The sequence below is a fragment of the Trichechus manatus genome, unplaced genomic scaffold, assembly GCF_000243295.1.
Source record: "Trichechus manatus latirostris isolate Lorelei unplaced genomic scaffold, TriManLat1.0 scaffold00050, whole genome shotgun sequence".
NCBI classification, from domain to species: domain Eukaryota; kingdom Metazoa; phylum Chordata; class Mammalia; order Sirenia; family Trichechidae; genus Trichechus; species Trichechus manatus.
In genome coordinates this window covers 4565937-4583043 of record NW_004443986.1, presented here as the reverse complement: position 1 = coordinate 4583043, position 17107 = coordinate 4565937, and positions in this window count along the sequence as shown.

Below are 17107 nucleotides of genomic sequence, written 5' to 3'. Positions count from 1 at the left end.
ACACGGTAGCGCTGCCCCATAGGGTTTCCAAGGAGCAGCTGGTAGATTCAAACTGCTGACCTTTTGGTTAGCTGCTGAGTTCTTAACCACACACCATCAAGTAAGAGTAATTCATAAACTGAAAAAAGAGTGTATCATAAGTAAATGTGAGAGTGCTTAGCAAGGGATATGGCTGTGGAAAGAACACTGGCTTTGAGGTCAAAAACTTTGAATTTGAGCCAAACTTCAGCACTTAATAGTAATGTGACCTTGAGCTAGTCCCCTAGCCTCCCTGAGGCTTAACATTTTCATATATTAAATGGGGACAATAAAGTATTTACCTCATGGGATTCTTATGGGAAGTAATACATGATAAGCTATGAAAAAACTGTTAGCGTAATGTATGGTACATAAGTAGATGATCAATAAAAGTTTGTTGAATCAGAATGTAAAAGGTCAATCGGTCAGAAAAGTCACTGGCTCTTTTCATCAAAACGTCCATGCCTACAATGAGTGTATGGATAAAAACCAAAAGGACTAAAGAAGTGTTGAAAATAAATTTTTTAAAAAATAAAATTCAAGAAAAGGAAAAGCTAATAAATAAGGATTATTGACAGTTACTCTTATTTACTGGATAGGACTAAACTAAGGGCAATTAAGTTGTATACAATAAAAACAAAATAAAGAAGAAAAAATGCATGTCTAAGACAGCAATCCTCTTCTGACTCAATATATTTCAAGACTCTTACTCATGACTTACAAGTCACATAATTTATATGGTATTGTTCAGTCTCTCATTTTTTTTCATTTTCCTATGCTAAGCTAATATTTATTATTCAGTTTTCTGTCCTTTCTCATTGATAGCTAGATCAAAAATTTCTTTAAAATTTCTTCCTGTACTCTATCCTATCAATGATGACTTTGCTTAAAATTTAGAAGTAACAGTTACTCTTGGACACTTTTAGTACAAATGATTAAGGCTATCCCACACCTTGAAAATATTTTCAGATTGAGGGAATTATTTTTTGTTTTGTTTGCTGCAGATCGTGTCAGGGCAGAAGAGGAAGCTAAATATTGTGAAAGGTGACGATCTAGTAACAATTTAGACACTGTGATAGTTAATGTTATGCATCAACTTGGCTTGACTATGATTCTCAGTGGTTTGGCAGACGCTGGACTGATTGCTCTTCCATAATGTAATATAATGCAATCACTTCCATGATGAGATCTGATATAATGTAATCACCTCTGCTATGAGATCTGTTAGGAGCAGCCAATCAACTGAAAGGGGAGTTTCCTTAGGGGTGTGGCTTGCCTCCAGTACATACATGGATGTTCCAGCAAGGCTCACTCTAGCTCTGGATCCAATTTGTCATTATCTGACCTTCAGTTCTTGGGATAAGAGCCAGCAGCCTGCCTCCTGACTTGCAGATTTGGGGACTGGCCAGCTCCCACAGCCCCGTGAGCTAGCAGCCTGCTGTCTGACCTGGTGATTTTGGGTTTATCAGCCCCTGCCTGACCCACAGATTTTGGGACTTGCCAGCCTGCACAACTGTGTGAGCCTTTTCTTTGAATTAAATCTCTTTATATGTATTTATGGAAACACTGGTGGCATAGTGGTTAACAGCTATGGCTACTAACCAAAAGGCTGGTAGTTCAAATCCACCAGGCACTCCTTGGAAACCCTATGAGGTAGTTCTACTCTGTCCTATAGGGTTGCTATGAGTTGGAATTGACTCAACAGCAATGGGTTATATATGTATTTATATATATAAGGTTCACTGGTTTTGCTCCTTAGAGAACCTAGCCTAGGACAGACACATATAAAGTTGTGTCTCAAACTGACAATTCAGTAACTTTTCTACATCAGATTTATCATGTTGCTCTCTTCCAATCGTTTCTTATCTCCCCATTCTTAAATTAGGTACTGAATTAGTTAATCAAAAATCACCAACAGGTAATCCAGTTCATTAAAAGGAGTCATTTAACAGTATCATTAATTACATCACTTGGTACATACTCTGTAAAGGTCTATATGAGAAATTTCTTTTAGAAAGTAGAGATTCACATACCTTCTCCTAAGAAACATGAATACAAATTACTTTTTAAAAATAACACAAAGATTTAATAATAAGTAAGCAAATAATTATAATCAATAAATGTGTATATGTATGTATTGTGTGTGTGTGTGTGTGTGTGTATAGGATGAGATATAGATATGTGGTGATATATATCCTTTTTGTTTTAGCTTCTAGGAAACTCAGGATCAAAAATAAACAAACAATCAAAACAACTATCTGGGTCTTAAAATATTCATTTTCTTTTCTCTAGTTAAGACTTTCTACTTATTTATATTTTTCCTGATGATGAATCTTTTCTTCTCTATACATATCCTCATTATTAAACTGAGTATGGTCTTTCTTATAAGATGTCTCACATCATTTTTTTAAAGAGGCAGAACGTAATAAGACAAACACTTTAAATTTATTATCAAGTGTCTGCCACTCCCCTTCCTGCACTTGAACTTACTCTGAAGACATGTAAGTTGGATCACTAAAATCATTTCAGTGTGGCCAAAAAAAAACAACATGCTCCAGAAAAAAGAAGAATTTTAAAGAAGTCATTCATGTATTCAAGTCAACAGCCCTGTGTATACCCATATTACAATTTATGATTCATACAGGAAACCATTTCCTCATTATTCTTTCATCTCTGTAGCCACAAGAATAATCAAGCAACTGAAAGGCTGAAATTTAAGGAGTCTCCCTGGAATATTCATCCCCCACACCTCTACCGTTTTTTTTTTTTTTTTTTAAATAATGGGATTCTGGCCAAGAAAAGTGTTCTCGTATAGAAAAAGAATTACACAAAAGAGAAAGTAGAACGATAATCTTCCATTGGGATTTGTTTATTGACGTCACTAAGGTCCTGCTTACCCCTGACCTAATTTGCAAATACAAAAATAGTTTTAAATGAAGCAAAGTTTAAAAAATTGAAATAACAAAATAATCTTTATTCTGCATTTTAAAAGTAGGGTTTAAACAACTGACATAACCAGATTTCCAGAAATGATTACTATTTGATGTGTGTTTACATTTTATTTTCCAAAACTCCTTTACACATTAACCGCTCCTGGTTGCTAATTTACAACTACAATTATAGAAACTATAATTCACATGCCTAAAATGATCAGTCACAGATTTCCATGACCATAAAACAAAGACTGTGTTCCACAATTCCAATCAGGTTTTCATAAGAATATGGCTTTCCTGGCACAAGAATTTTTCACTGACCTATTGCTGGTTTCAAAAATTAACTTTTAATAAATCTTAATGACATGTCTTCCTTTGTTTCTATATATACCCTAAATCTTATCAAACCCCAAAGTTATTATCAATGAATGTTTGATCCCTCCTCAATAAAAAAAGATGAAGGGGTGTGGCTATGTTCCCAATTTCCCTGTGGTTGTTAAGCCCATAACAAAGGCATTTTTAAAGCAATAAATCATGTATAGAATTACCTAGAGACTGTCACAGATAATATTTATACCATACACATTTAACTTGAAAATTTTCCAACAAGTATTTCATATTAAACAAAACTACAGAACTTACTGGAAAATAAAAAAGTTTGACACTGACAGTAATCCTGAGTGAAAAGATAACCAGGTAAGAAGGAACTGAATGTTCTCAAATTATTTTGTAGACATGATAAAATACCAATTAAACCTACAATAGAACTTTCATAGGAACTGGAAAAAATACTCTAGAAACAGGTGAAACTACACTATCTCCTCTAAGCTCCCATAGTTCTTTGGTTCACTTCTCCCTGATGGTTTATATCACATTATAGTGTAATTATTGTTTAACATGTCTGTTTTTCTAGAAAGACTGTGAGTACTAGGGGTAGGGAAATGGGGTAATTTTTATTTCTATATTCACATTTTCCAGCACACAGTAGAAGCTACATGTTTCTTGAAAGAAAAGCTGAGCCTACTAGATTTTAATTTATAAAGCAATAATAATTTAAATAATGTAGTTTTGATATCTATCTATATATCAGTGAGTAAGAATGTAAAGTCTAGCAAAATATCTAACTATATGTAATAATAATATTAAAAGAAATTCAAAACAATGAGGGGGGATAGAAAGCTACTTAATAAATCATGTTGAGATAACTGGTTGGTAATTTGAGGAAAAAAAGATCAAAATTTATACCATACATTATAAAAATACTCTGTCTTGTCTCTCGGTCTCTGCCCCTTCATCTCTCTCTCTGTCTCTCTCTCTCTTCCTATATATGTAGAGATATAGATATAAAATTTTTACTCATAAAAATTAGCATAAGATAGAACTGAGTATTTTTTAAGGAATAACTTTCTAAACCTTGAGTCAATAAAAAACAAAAAGATGTAAATTTTGCAAAACAGTTTAATCTTTAATAATAAAAAAAGTAATAATCATGGTAAAAAGAAAAGTAACATATTGCAGATTAGCCATGGTAAAAAATAAAAACAACATATTGCAGAAATATGTTTATCAAATACAAGACAAAAAAACTTGATTCCCATGTTACATAAATAAAATAAACAATCTGACAGAAAAACATAAAATGCAGAAAAAAATGAGGTGGTCAGTAACATGGACACACAGAGGAAATCAAATTATTAAGCACAACATAAAGAAAAGAACATTCAAACATCTTATTTATCAAAGAAATGCAAATTAAAACAACACCAAAGTACCATTTTACATTTATTTAATGAGTACAAAAAAATTTTAAAACAATATCCAACACTGCCCAGGTTCTAACAAAAGTAAAACTGGTAAAACCCACACATTATGGTTGGCAATTTACATGAGAAAGCAATCATATCAAATATTTCAAAAGCCATTTTAATAATCTCATACTTTAACCCATAAAAAGTATTCAAATCCTTTAATCTAAGAATTTCATACCAGAAAGTTTAAATGATGTAAATAATTCAAAAAAGAAAAAAACTTCAGCCAAAGATTAGACAGCCCCATAAAACAAAATGAGACTAATGGGGCACAACAGTCCAGGGACAAAGAAAAGCTGGTAATAGGGACAGGAAAGCTGGTAATAGGGAACCCAAGGTCAAGAAGGGACAGTGTTGACATGTCATGGGGTTGTTAACCATTGTCATAAAATAATATGTGTACTGTTTAATGAGAAACTATTTGTTCTGTAAATCTTCATCTAAAATACAAGAAAAAAAACAGATGCATGCAAGTAGATGTTTAGGGTGACTTAATTTATATCAGCAAAACATCATAGATCTAAATCTGTTAATATCAGAGGAATGACTAAGTAAACTACAGATCATCAAACAACCACCCTTGAAAAAAGATTCCATAAAGTCATTTTAAGACTATAATCCATGTAAATGGCAATACAAATTGAAACTGAGTATGACCTGAAACTAAAGGGAAACAATTTGCACAAGTTGGTATGCTGAGGCATATCTCCTTTCTAATTGTAACACTGTTTATTCAATAATTAATAATTGAGAGAAAATTATGTTAGTTATTATTATATAAATTAGTAGTAGTAGATGTTCAAAAATAAGACCGCACAGAAGGATCACAAAGAGGCCACGGCTAGAAACAAAACTAATCCATATGAGAGACATTAATATTTCTGGGGTATAGTCCTTGCCTTGGCATTTAATATGAGAAAAGGTTAAAAATAATGAGTACAGTAAATATATGAAAGAGAAAATAAAATGCCTACAAAAATGTATTTTCTCCATGGTCACCTAGAGCTCAAGCGGGTTTCAAGCTAAAAAACAGCAAATTAATTGGCTTATCCAAAGAAGCTAGAAAACAAAAATAGAAAAAGAAATAGTAGTTTTTTTTTAATCCTTCTCTATCACTAATTTGATTTCACTCTTCCCCACCAATCATCTCTTACTTCATTCGTCTGTCTCACAGTAGGCCATTGGTGTCTACCTACAGAAAGCAAGGTTACAATTAGCTTTCAGTTCCTGAACATTCACTATTTGAACACAAACTTTAGTATTAGCTTTAAAAAAGGCCACTAATATGTAGGTTTGGAGGAAAGATATACTCCTTATATCTTTATAATATTATCTGTAAAATATAGTGTTCCTTCTACTTTTAGTTTCATTCAATGTGACCAAAATGAGAAAATTTGTTATGCCACAATCAGAGGAGTTCACACAACTATACCCAGATTAGCTACTGTGTTGAGACACATCTGGTGTGCCAGAAACAAACTAGGAAGTGGTGTGTGGGAGGAAAGAAAATTAAAAGTTGTCAAACATACTTCTTTAGGCATTCAACATAATCTGTTATTCTAATTATTCTTCCTGATATTTACATGGCAAAGTTAACTACACAAAGTAAAGACTTCTAGGTTTACCCAAAACTTTTCCCTCAATTGTCCTTACCTGAGAAAACTGGCATACCCACATACATACACAAACACACATATTTTATATTATGAAATTTTTCTACTTGGAGCATTATGCCCCTGGCTACGAGATTACCCTACATACCTCAAAAATACTCAACCGTTTAATCGTTGTTGATATCTATCATTAAGTGGAAGGCTACCCTCTTGTTGGAGTCCCTGGGTGATGCAAATGGTTAAGCACTTGGCTGTTAATCCAAAGGTTGGCGGTTCAAACCTACCCAGAGGTGCCTCAGAAGAAAGGCCTGGTAACCTACTTCTGAAAGGTCACAGCCTCAAAACCGTATGGAGTGCAGTTCTACTCTGCAACATACGGAGTCACCATGAGTGATGGTAACTGGTTTGGTTCTTTTGGTTTTACTCTCTCACTATTTTCCTTCTAATCTGAGAAACTGTGAATACAGGACAATTGTAGTGCCAAGTCAATGCCAACAACAGAGACAGTGTATATGTTTTGGCAGTGGGAAATAAATGAGCTGAAATCAACAATTATTTCACATAGACCACCAAACAGTCCAGATTATTTATTAATTTTAAAATATACAAAATTAAGGCTCACAATATCTTGATGTACACTTCATCTTTAAAAATACAAGCCAGCAATCTTTCTAATGTAAACTGCCAATCTTTCCAGTTTAGTTTTTCTAAATAACGGTGTACTATGAGAAACACTTAAAAGCACAGACGAATAACGACCCATTAACCCAATACAGAATGGGCATTAATTCATGTATTCTCACAAAAACTCTTTAAGGTAGACAGAATTACTTATTACTGCTGTGCAAATGAGCAAACTGAAACAGAGCGATTAAGAAATGCAGTGTTGGAACCGAGTTCCAACCCAGGCACATGGCTCTGGAGCCCGTGGTCTCTCCCACTACTCTCTACTGCCTGAGGGTCAGCTGCTGTGTGCTGTGATTACCTCTGTGCTATTTCCTATGTGCCAACTCCTGGTTTCCACCATAAGAGATACTTGGTGTACCCACTAAACAAAAATATGATTAATCAGTAGAAGTCAAATTACACCACTTCTTCAGAAACAGTTCATCTTAAAGATGATGAATTTGATTCCACGTATGGTATTTAACATCTTAAATCTATCAGTCTGCAAGTCAGTATCTTTTTATCTAAACGGCCCTTAATCTGCTAAGAGGAAGCAAAAGTCTAGCCAGCATAAGCATACCAGCAGAGAAGGAGGTATGAGTATCTAGAACACTGTAATTTTAAATTACTTTTTAATTTATCTCTGAATTAAGTGCAAGTAACTGCACACAGGTGCAATATGTTTCATAAGGCAGGAAATTCTCTGGAAAAATTCCCTTAATGGGAAGGAAACTTAAATATTCTCCGGTCTATTCTAGTAAATATCTTGAAGAAAGTTAATGTCGAAGGTAAAGAAATAAGATAATCATTTTAAAATATCTGACACCAAAAAAAAAAAAAAAAAAAAAAAATGAGGTAGTAAAACCTACCTAGACCGGTCATCGAACAATTCCAAGAAAGTTCTGTGACCTGAAAATGTACTTAATTCAGACCCAGAGGAAAACAAAAACGGACAAAACAATACTGTTGAATCTGCTATATAGACAGATGTGGAATTTTTTTATTAAAACCTAACAGTTGGTGCTGGCAGGGGTCTAGAGGTAAAAGTCCTCCCCAGCTTTCTCTTCTTAAAAATGTCAGAAGAACAGCGTCTTGCTGGAGAGGGTGGAAAGTTCTTCATTTTCCATTATTGTCAAGTGCCCTAAACACATGTACGAGGTGCCATCTCTCATTACCAGCCACCTAATTCTTTTATTTTCCTCAATTGTAAATAATCAGTTGCATAGGCTAATTTCACTATGCTTGTTTTTTCAACTCTATTCAGGAGAATAATGAGAAAATAATTCATCTTGCAGGAAAAAAAAAAGTAAATAACATTGGTGTCATAATGCTGGTGGGAAACAGGAATGACAAAGCAAGGAAAAAGAAAAAAAAGACAAAGACACTAGAAGGTGAGTTCCTTGGAGGCAACTCACCGGGCGTGTATCTTTCTTCCTACCTCACAGTGCTTCCCATGGGTTAGGGACGGGCTGCTTTGATTGGTCTAAGTTGAAAAAGGGCCAGTGACAGGAGACCCTTGGGTTCTGGGGACACTCAGAGGCACTAGCCTGTTAGTCCTCCCTTAGGGCCATCTTGGGTCCACTATGTGTTATCAAATCCAACATTATTTGTTAAGAAAACTGTTATTTTTCACTCTTTCCTGTATTTATATCTTAGTTGGCTCAGAGTAAGTCAGAAAGGGGTGTGCATAATGCTCTGGAACTCTATCCAAGTGCAAAACAAATTTTCTGCCTGGTTTTCCAAATTCACATGAAGTTTGGAGAGCTAAATTTTAAAAAAGCATTAAACAAAAGAAGAAAAATATCTAGAGGTACAAACTCTGTAACAGGGAACAAGAGGTGGGTCCTGAAGCAGTCTGAGGCTTCTTTAGACCTGCTCTTTGGTGAGACAGATCCGAGTTCCAGGCTAGTGGTGCCACCAGAGCTTCTGGAAAGAACTTAGGAATTGGACTTGAATCCTCTTATGTGTAAAATGAGAGGTCTGGACAGAGAGATCTCTAGGGCACCTATAGGCACCAACATTTTATAATGTCATAACTAAAATTAACTGGCTTTGTCAGTATCTTTAAAGAGAAAATGAAACTCCACAACAGTCCCACATCAGAAGACTTAAGTCAGTCAAGAGCCAGAGCAGTCTCTAAGAAAGAAGGAAAAGCTGTTGATCTGCAGTAGCTTTAGAAACTGCTGAGGAAGGAAAAAATTATAATAAGGAATTAAAATAGGGCATTGACTTCTGTGAAAATGTCAGATAAAGAAGAATAAGAACTGGGCTAAAGGAGGAGCAGATTCTCTATTTTTTTAACCAAATATATCCTTGGAAATATTATAAAAAATATTGAACCTAAAACTGCCCAATGGTGTTACCCCACTACCAAAACCCAATAAAATTCCAAATTAGCTTGCAGATGAATTATGGCTTTTGGAGCTTATCCGGAATCTAATCTGATCCTATAGGTGGTTAAACCAGACTCCACAGAAAATGCCAAGAAACATTTGAGCCAGGCCAGAAAAGTGCTGAAACGTTTCACTGACACAGAACCACAAGTCAACACGAAGCTTTCACTGGAAGATACCGCCTTTGAGTGCAGTTTTCCAGGGATCCAGCCAAGACTCATAGATTGCTGAAGAAAAGCCCTCAAATCCAAAATGGCTCAAAATGGAGGTCTGTATGAGAGGGAATAATTCACGGAAATTTATCATTCCCAATCAGTGGATCCAATAGACGATCGTATTACATGAGAGGATTTTAATTCTTCCTGGAAATCCTTTAACAAATTACAGGTAACCACAGCCCGAGCAGAACTAAAACTTCTGCATATTTTTAAACAGATCAATTGTTTCAATGAGGAAAGTACATTATTTCCACCAGACAACTGTTATCTTGTTCAACTACATTACATTTGTGTATCCAGGTATAAAGCATTAGAAATGGAAAATTACTGAGAAGCAAAGCAGTCATTAGTGTGATTTATAAAGGGAGCAAAGTTGTCACAAAGTTTTACTAATGCGTTGTTATGTTCCTGAATATACAGATTTTTTTTATTTTTAGTCTATTATATATTTGATTACAGAAAAAACAGTAAAAGCAGATCCTCAAACCAGGGCTTCAGGTTTGAATCCCTGCTGAAAATGTGCATTTTTAACAAGCTCCCTGCTAAGAATTTGCAATTTCTAACAAGTTCCCAGGAAGACATACACAAGAATCACCTGGGAATTTTGTTAAAATGTAGATTCTGATTCAGTATACCTGGGATGGAAATGCAAATTCTCATCATGGAACAAACTAGTTCAAAGCCCTGCCTCAAACCAATACATACTACAAACAGAACTAAGATGCAAGCTGACCAATATAAATGCCTTGTATACAAATATACAAATAAATAAAAATGAACCCAGGGACAAATTATTCACCTGCACAAGAAATCCAGAAATTTAGGATCTGTGGAAAATAAAAATATATGATTTTAAAGCATTTTTATTGGAAATAAAGAGTAAGTCTAGATTTTACTTTGTAAATAGAGGAATAGTATCAGAAAAGTATTTATCTGATTACTGTTGTGACACTGTCTGTTCCCTGAGAGAATTCCTATCTGTTAATTGTCCTCAATTAAGAAGTCTCAAAGCAAATACAATAGACATTAAATGACACAAAAAGCAACATCAGCACTTTGTTAGTTCAGGGCAGAAGACTATTTCCAGACGGAAGTTGTACATTGTAAATGAACACTGAACAAGAAAGAACAGCCACAGAGAGTACCCTGTCAAAAGGCAGACAATTATAATGATAATCAGTATCTAACACACATTGCATATCCTGGGGGTGTCATTTAATAAACAAAATATTAGGTTTTAATGCTAACATTTTAATATCTTCAGATTAAAGTTTATGGCATCTATTTCCCAAGTGTTCAGCCTTCTCTGTGTCAAATATCAACAGATACTACCGCATATTTTAAAAACAGAGAGGTCATATTTTTTTTTCAGCCTATTTTTGGAAATTTACCAAATTGTAAATTGCACAATGAGTCAGAAGAAAATGTTAAAGGGTAAAGACTATAATTTAAACACACACTCCTCCATAGCCAAAACTGATATTGGATATGGCAATCATTGTTCTAACCATAGAGGAAAGTCCTATTCAGAAAAACAAAAATTACTCTTGCAAGGAAAATAAAAAATGAGTATTGTGAATCTGAATGATGTTATCACAGATGTAGAAATACATGAGGAGGGGCAACAAAATTTTGAATTAAGTACAGCAATTCAAATTAAGTAACCAATAATTCTTAATAAAATTATTGAGAGTTAAATAAAATGCTGCTTCTATGTTTTTTACAGCTACGTGAATTTAAAGCTATATAGTGTAAGGTTAGGCCCTCTATAAAAAAAAATCTTGTAATATCACACCTTTAATATTTTGGAAAAAAAGAAGTTTTGGCCCCAGGCTGCTTCTAGACAACCTTATATGAGAATTTTGACATATTTAACCTATTACAATATCTTGATTGTTGTTAAATATTCATTCAAGAAAAGAGGTGAGACAGAAGATTTGCTGTAAAATTTTATTTCTTTTCTGAATTTAACCAAGGCCACTTTTGCAGCTTAGAACAATTTTTTGGCATATAGATTTTTTTAAACCTAATTTGAATTTTTTTAAAAAATTTTTTTGGTGCGTGTAAATAATTTTGTTTTATTGAAATATAATTCATGTAATACAGCATTCACTATTTTAAACTGTACAATTCAAGGAGTTTTAGTATAGACACTGTTGTTATACAACCATTACCACTATCTAATTTCAGTACATTTCCATCACCCTAAAAATGAACCCCACACCTATTAGCAGTCAGTCCCAATTTTCTCCTCCCCTAAACCCTAGGCAACTACTAATCTACTTTCTATCTTTTGGCATATAGATTTCTTGCTCCAGAATTTCTAAGCTATAAGAAATTCTGAAAATTATCTTAATTCAACTTTCTCATTTTTGGAAAGGAAATCAAAGTCCTAGGAAGTAAACCATCAAATTTGAGTCTATAAATACTCTTAAAGGCAAAGTCAAGATTAGAGTGGAGGAATCCAAATTCCTGTTTCAGTTTTCATTTTAAAAGCTTCATTTAAAGTGAAATATAAAAGAAAAAGCAATGTCTAGAGATCCTGAGTATCTGAAGCATATTACTGACAGCTAAAACACTTGGGCAAATTATTTGGGATAAAAGGGGAGGGTACATTCTAGTCAGATTCGTAGCTCAGCTGATACTGGAGTATGCTCCTAAGAAGCTCAAAGTCATAAATCTAAAAATTATATCAATTTACTTTTTACTAAAAATAAATCTGTTCTTAAGTAAGAATTCAGGGGCAATAGGTCAAAAAAATTAAGTCAAAGATCATACTCTATGTCTCATATTTGGCTAATCCATCTAAATAAAAAGAAAGATAATTATTATCACTGATATTCTTATGTGAAGCACACAGGCAAACATACCGGGTATAAGGGATCAGAAATCAAACACAGAACGGCTGAAAAAGAGGAGATTAAATTCAGCAGCGGAATCATTGACTAGTAGGTACATGGCTTCAGAAGCAATAATGTTCCTGACATCGAGAAGGCCAAGTCTAGGAGAAGCAGGCAGCAGGTCAACAAGTGAGACAGCTAGACCATGGAGCCAACCCACTTCCAACTGAGGTTGGTGAAAGCCTCTAAAGTATAGGTGAAATTTTTTTGTCCAGGTCTACAATCCCTTACTCACAATCCTAAAGAACAAAAGATTTTTCATAATTCATTTGGCAATGGAACCCATCTGATAGCAAAAAAAACAGCATAAATAGACATGATGCTAATTATTATCTTTACTGACCTCATTTAATATTAATATCTATAATTTTCACTGCAGACATATATTTTTTTTATTCTGGGGAGCTGTCCCAGATCCCACTAAAGGCAACAGGTAATAATAGAGTATATCCTTCATACTACCTTTCTAAAATTTGATAAATTCTCAGTTTCAAAATACACCTGGTCCCTAATGATTTGGATAAGAGTCTATGGACCTTAGATTTTATGGTTCCAGAGATTCACTCAGATACACAAAGGCGTCTATTGTTCAAAAAATTTTAGAGTCCATGGAAGATACACTTTGTTAAATGGAGGATAACTTTTCAGTGCCATACATACTCTATTATTGACCATCTTTGTAATCAGCAACACACTGTATTTTACTTAAATAATATTAATAAAAAGCAAAACATTAACTGCCCAATCATGAACACTTACATCAACCTTTTTCCCCCTTATAATGCCAAGAATACCACAAAAATATAAACCAACATTTTCTTTGCCACCTAAAACCTTAATACATAAAAAGCCAGTTGCCATCAAGTCGTTTCCAACTTACAAGGGCCCTATAGGACAGAGCAGAACTACTCCTTAGGGTTTCCAAGGAGCACCTGGTGGATTCAGACTGCCGACTTTTTAGTTAGCAGTCGAGCTCTTAACCACTGCGCTAATAGGGCTCCTGGAATTGTGTATTCAAACAGAAAGCGAATTTCCTTGCACAGCTGGAAAGACCACATTGGCAAGCAAGGAAAACTTCAAACACCAGTAGATAAAATAAAAAGCGGAGAAACTACAAAGAGTCAACAAAACAGAACGTGCGCGGTAAGATGGTCATATGAGAACATGTGCTTGCTTGTTTATTTAAGGTATGAATACATCTTTAAGTGAAGTAACAATAATCACGACAGCTTTGGATCCAGAAAATTAATCAGGGGATCATTCAAGAAGCTCTGTCTTATTATGACAAAATCAGACTGTTTATACAGCCTTCTTCTTTGGCTTGAACCAAGTGGGTATCTGTCTTGGAAAAGCAGACTCCTAGTGCCATCTGGGGTCTGCTCAATGATCTGTAACTGCCTCCAGTGATGACTTACTTGGCCAATACTCAACTAACAATCCAGCTAAAAACAGAGCAATACACTTTGCACAAGCAATTTAAAATCAAAAAGAAGGAGAGACAGAAAACAGATGACCACCTTCAAGAACTGTCACAGAGAAAGGCAATCAGGAAGCAGTAATAATGTGGGACCACAAAGCCCCCTATGGCCTCCAAACAGCCATTCCCCTTGACCCTGCTGCCTTTACTCTCAGGTTGTCTGAGAAAAACAACATTCACCAGCTCTGACTGCAGAACTGATCCTGTGTAAATAGCAATAGGGAGAACGTTCAATAAAATCAATGTGCTATGAAAGCAAAGACAGAAAAAAACATTCTTCATGAACTTTATCACTGCAGGACTTCCTAACAAGTGAAAGGAGTTCAAGATATTAGAAACATTTCTAGAGAAAGCATAACAGAGTTCCAAAGTGACATACTGCGTTATAAAACACAGAGCTATATTTTCTGTTATCTTTGACAAACAGCCCGCAAACACCACGTACTTCAGTAAGTCTACTGGGATATTATTCCGTATCTCTACAAGTAAACTAAGGGATCAACTTAATTATCTCAATAATTTATTCCCTATAAAAGAGGAAGTAAGTGGCTGGCAAGATACCTGGCACAAAGTAGGATTTCAATAAATGTTTGTTTAACTAAGAGGCAGAAGCTAGTAAAGATTATCTCTCCCTATTGATGAAATATATTAATGTTCTAAATTTCTACCTGACTATACTAATGGGCAAAGATTGGCCTTATCTATAGGAAAGCTGTAAATATTCTGTTCTTTTCAACTCAGTGTTACAGGTACCAACCATCCACCCAAACGTGCTGCTCAGAGACTCAGTGAAAATTCATCTTCCCAGAATCAACATATTTGACCAAACTCCTCGTCACAAATATATAAGAATTTTAAAGCTTGAAAAAAAGACTACAAGATGCACAGGTCATCAAATCAAAAATTCTAACAGGAGAGAGCGCCAATGGTAGATAAGCCTCAAGGAAACCCACACAACTAAACTGGGAGTCTCATCTGTAAAAGGGAAGGATTTGATCAGTGGCTTTCAAATTTTGATTACTACTCACACTGAAAAATAAATTTCATATTAAACCCAGTACACATGTTGTTGTTGTTGTCACAGAGTCAGTTTTGACTCACAGCTATCCTATGTACAACAGAACGAAACATTGCCTGATCCTGCACTATCCTCACCATTGTTGCTATGTTTGAACCTATTGTTGTAGCCACTGAGATAATCCATCTCCTTGAGGTTCTCCCTCTTTTTCACTGACCATCTACTTTACTAAGCATGATGTCCTTCTCTGGGGACTAGTCCATCCTGATAACATGTCCAAAGTATGTGAGACGAAGTCTCGCCATCCTCACTTCTAAAGAGCCTTCTGGCTGTATTTCTTCCAAGACACATGTGTCCGTTATTCTGGAAGTCCACAGTATATTCTTCACTGACACCATAATTCAAAGGCATCGATTCTTCTTCAGTCTTCCTTATTCATTGCCCAGCTTTCACATGCATATGAGACAATTGAAAATACCATGGCTTGGGTCAGGCACACCTGAGTCCTCAAAGTGACATCTTTGTTTTTTAACACTTTAAAGAGGTTCTTTGCAGCAGATTTGCCCAATGCAATGAGCTGTTTGATTTCTTGACTGCTGCTTCCAAGGGAATTGACTGTGTATGAAAGTAAAATGAAATCCTTCACAACTTCAATGTTTTCTCCATTTATCATGATGTTGCTTATTGGTCCAGGTGTAAGGATTTTTGTTTTCTTTATGTTGAAATGTAATCCATACTGAAGGATGTGGTCTTTGATCTTCATCAGTAAGTGCTTCAAGTCCTCTTCACTTTCAGCATTAAGGTTTTGTCGTCTGCATATCACAGGCTGTTAATAAGTCTTCCTCCAATCCTGATGCCACGTTCTTCTTCATGTAGTCCAGCTACTTGCATTATTTGCTAAGCATACAGATTAAATAAGTATGGTGAAAGGATACAACTCTGATGCACACCTTTCCTGATTTTAAACTACACAGTATCCCCTTGTTCTGTCAGAACAACGGCCTCTTGGTCTATCTACAGCTTTCTCATGGGCACAATCAAATGGTCGGGAATTCCTATTCTTTACAATGTTATTCATAATTTGTTATGACCAACACAGTTGAATTCCTTTGCATAGTCAATAAAAACATAGGTAAACATCTTTCTGGTATTCTCTGCTTTTAGCCAAGATCCATCCGACATTAGCAATGATATCCCTCACTCTACATCCTCCTCTGAATCCGGCTCGAATTTCTAGCAGTGCCCTGTAGATGTTCTGCAGCAACCATTTTTGAATTATCTTCAGCAAAATTTTTACTCCTCATATGATACTAAAGATAGCGTTTGATAGGGTCACTATAGGGTTGCTATGAGTCAGAATTAACTCGACAGCAGTGGGTTTTGGCCAGTATATGTACACACCTATAAAAACGTGATTATATATGTAAAATTGAAAAATAAGTTTCACAAAATAATGCTTTATCTTACAATGTGTGTGCACTCTGATATGTTTTAATGTAGTCTATTTTATTCTATTTTTTAAAATGCAACCTACTAAATTGATTTCACGACCCACTAATAGTTTATGACATGCAGTTTGAAAACACTGAACTTGATGGTTTCTCTCCAGTTCACTAAAATAAAACCATGATTTTACTTAACAGTGATCTAACAATATCTACCAATCCCAAGTACTATTTCCTTAATGACCTTCCAAAGTTAATTCTTGAGTGAAATGATATAACCCCTAAAACTTCTTTACATTCTCTACTTCCCACAGTAGATGTCCGTGATCCTTTCCACTCAATGATCTTTAAAAATGATTTTCCACATACATGGCTACTGTCAAATATGACAGCAGAAGTGAGCACAACAGATTTTGCAATAAAAAATTAAACATGGGGGGTCCGGCAAAATGGTGCTCTAGGCAGAAGCACTACGCCGTCCCTCCACAGCAAAGACCCGAAAAACTAAGCCGAACAGAGAAGACAACAATCCTGAAACCCTAAAACATCAAATGAAGAGATAAAGAACTCAGCCAAGCACCAAATGGAGTGAGAAAACTGACAGAGAACGGAGAGCGA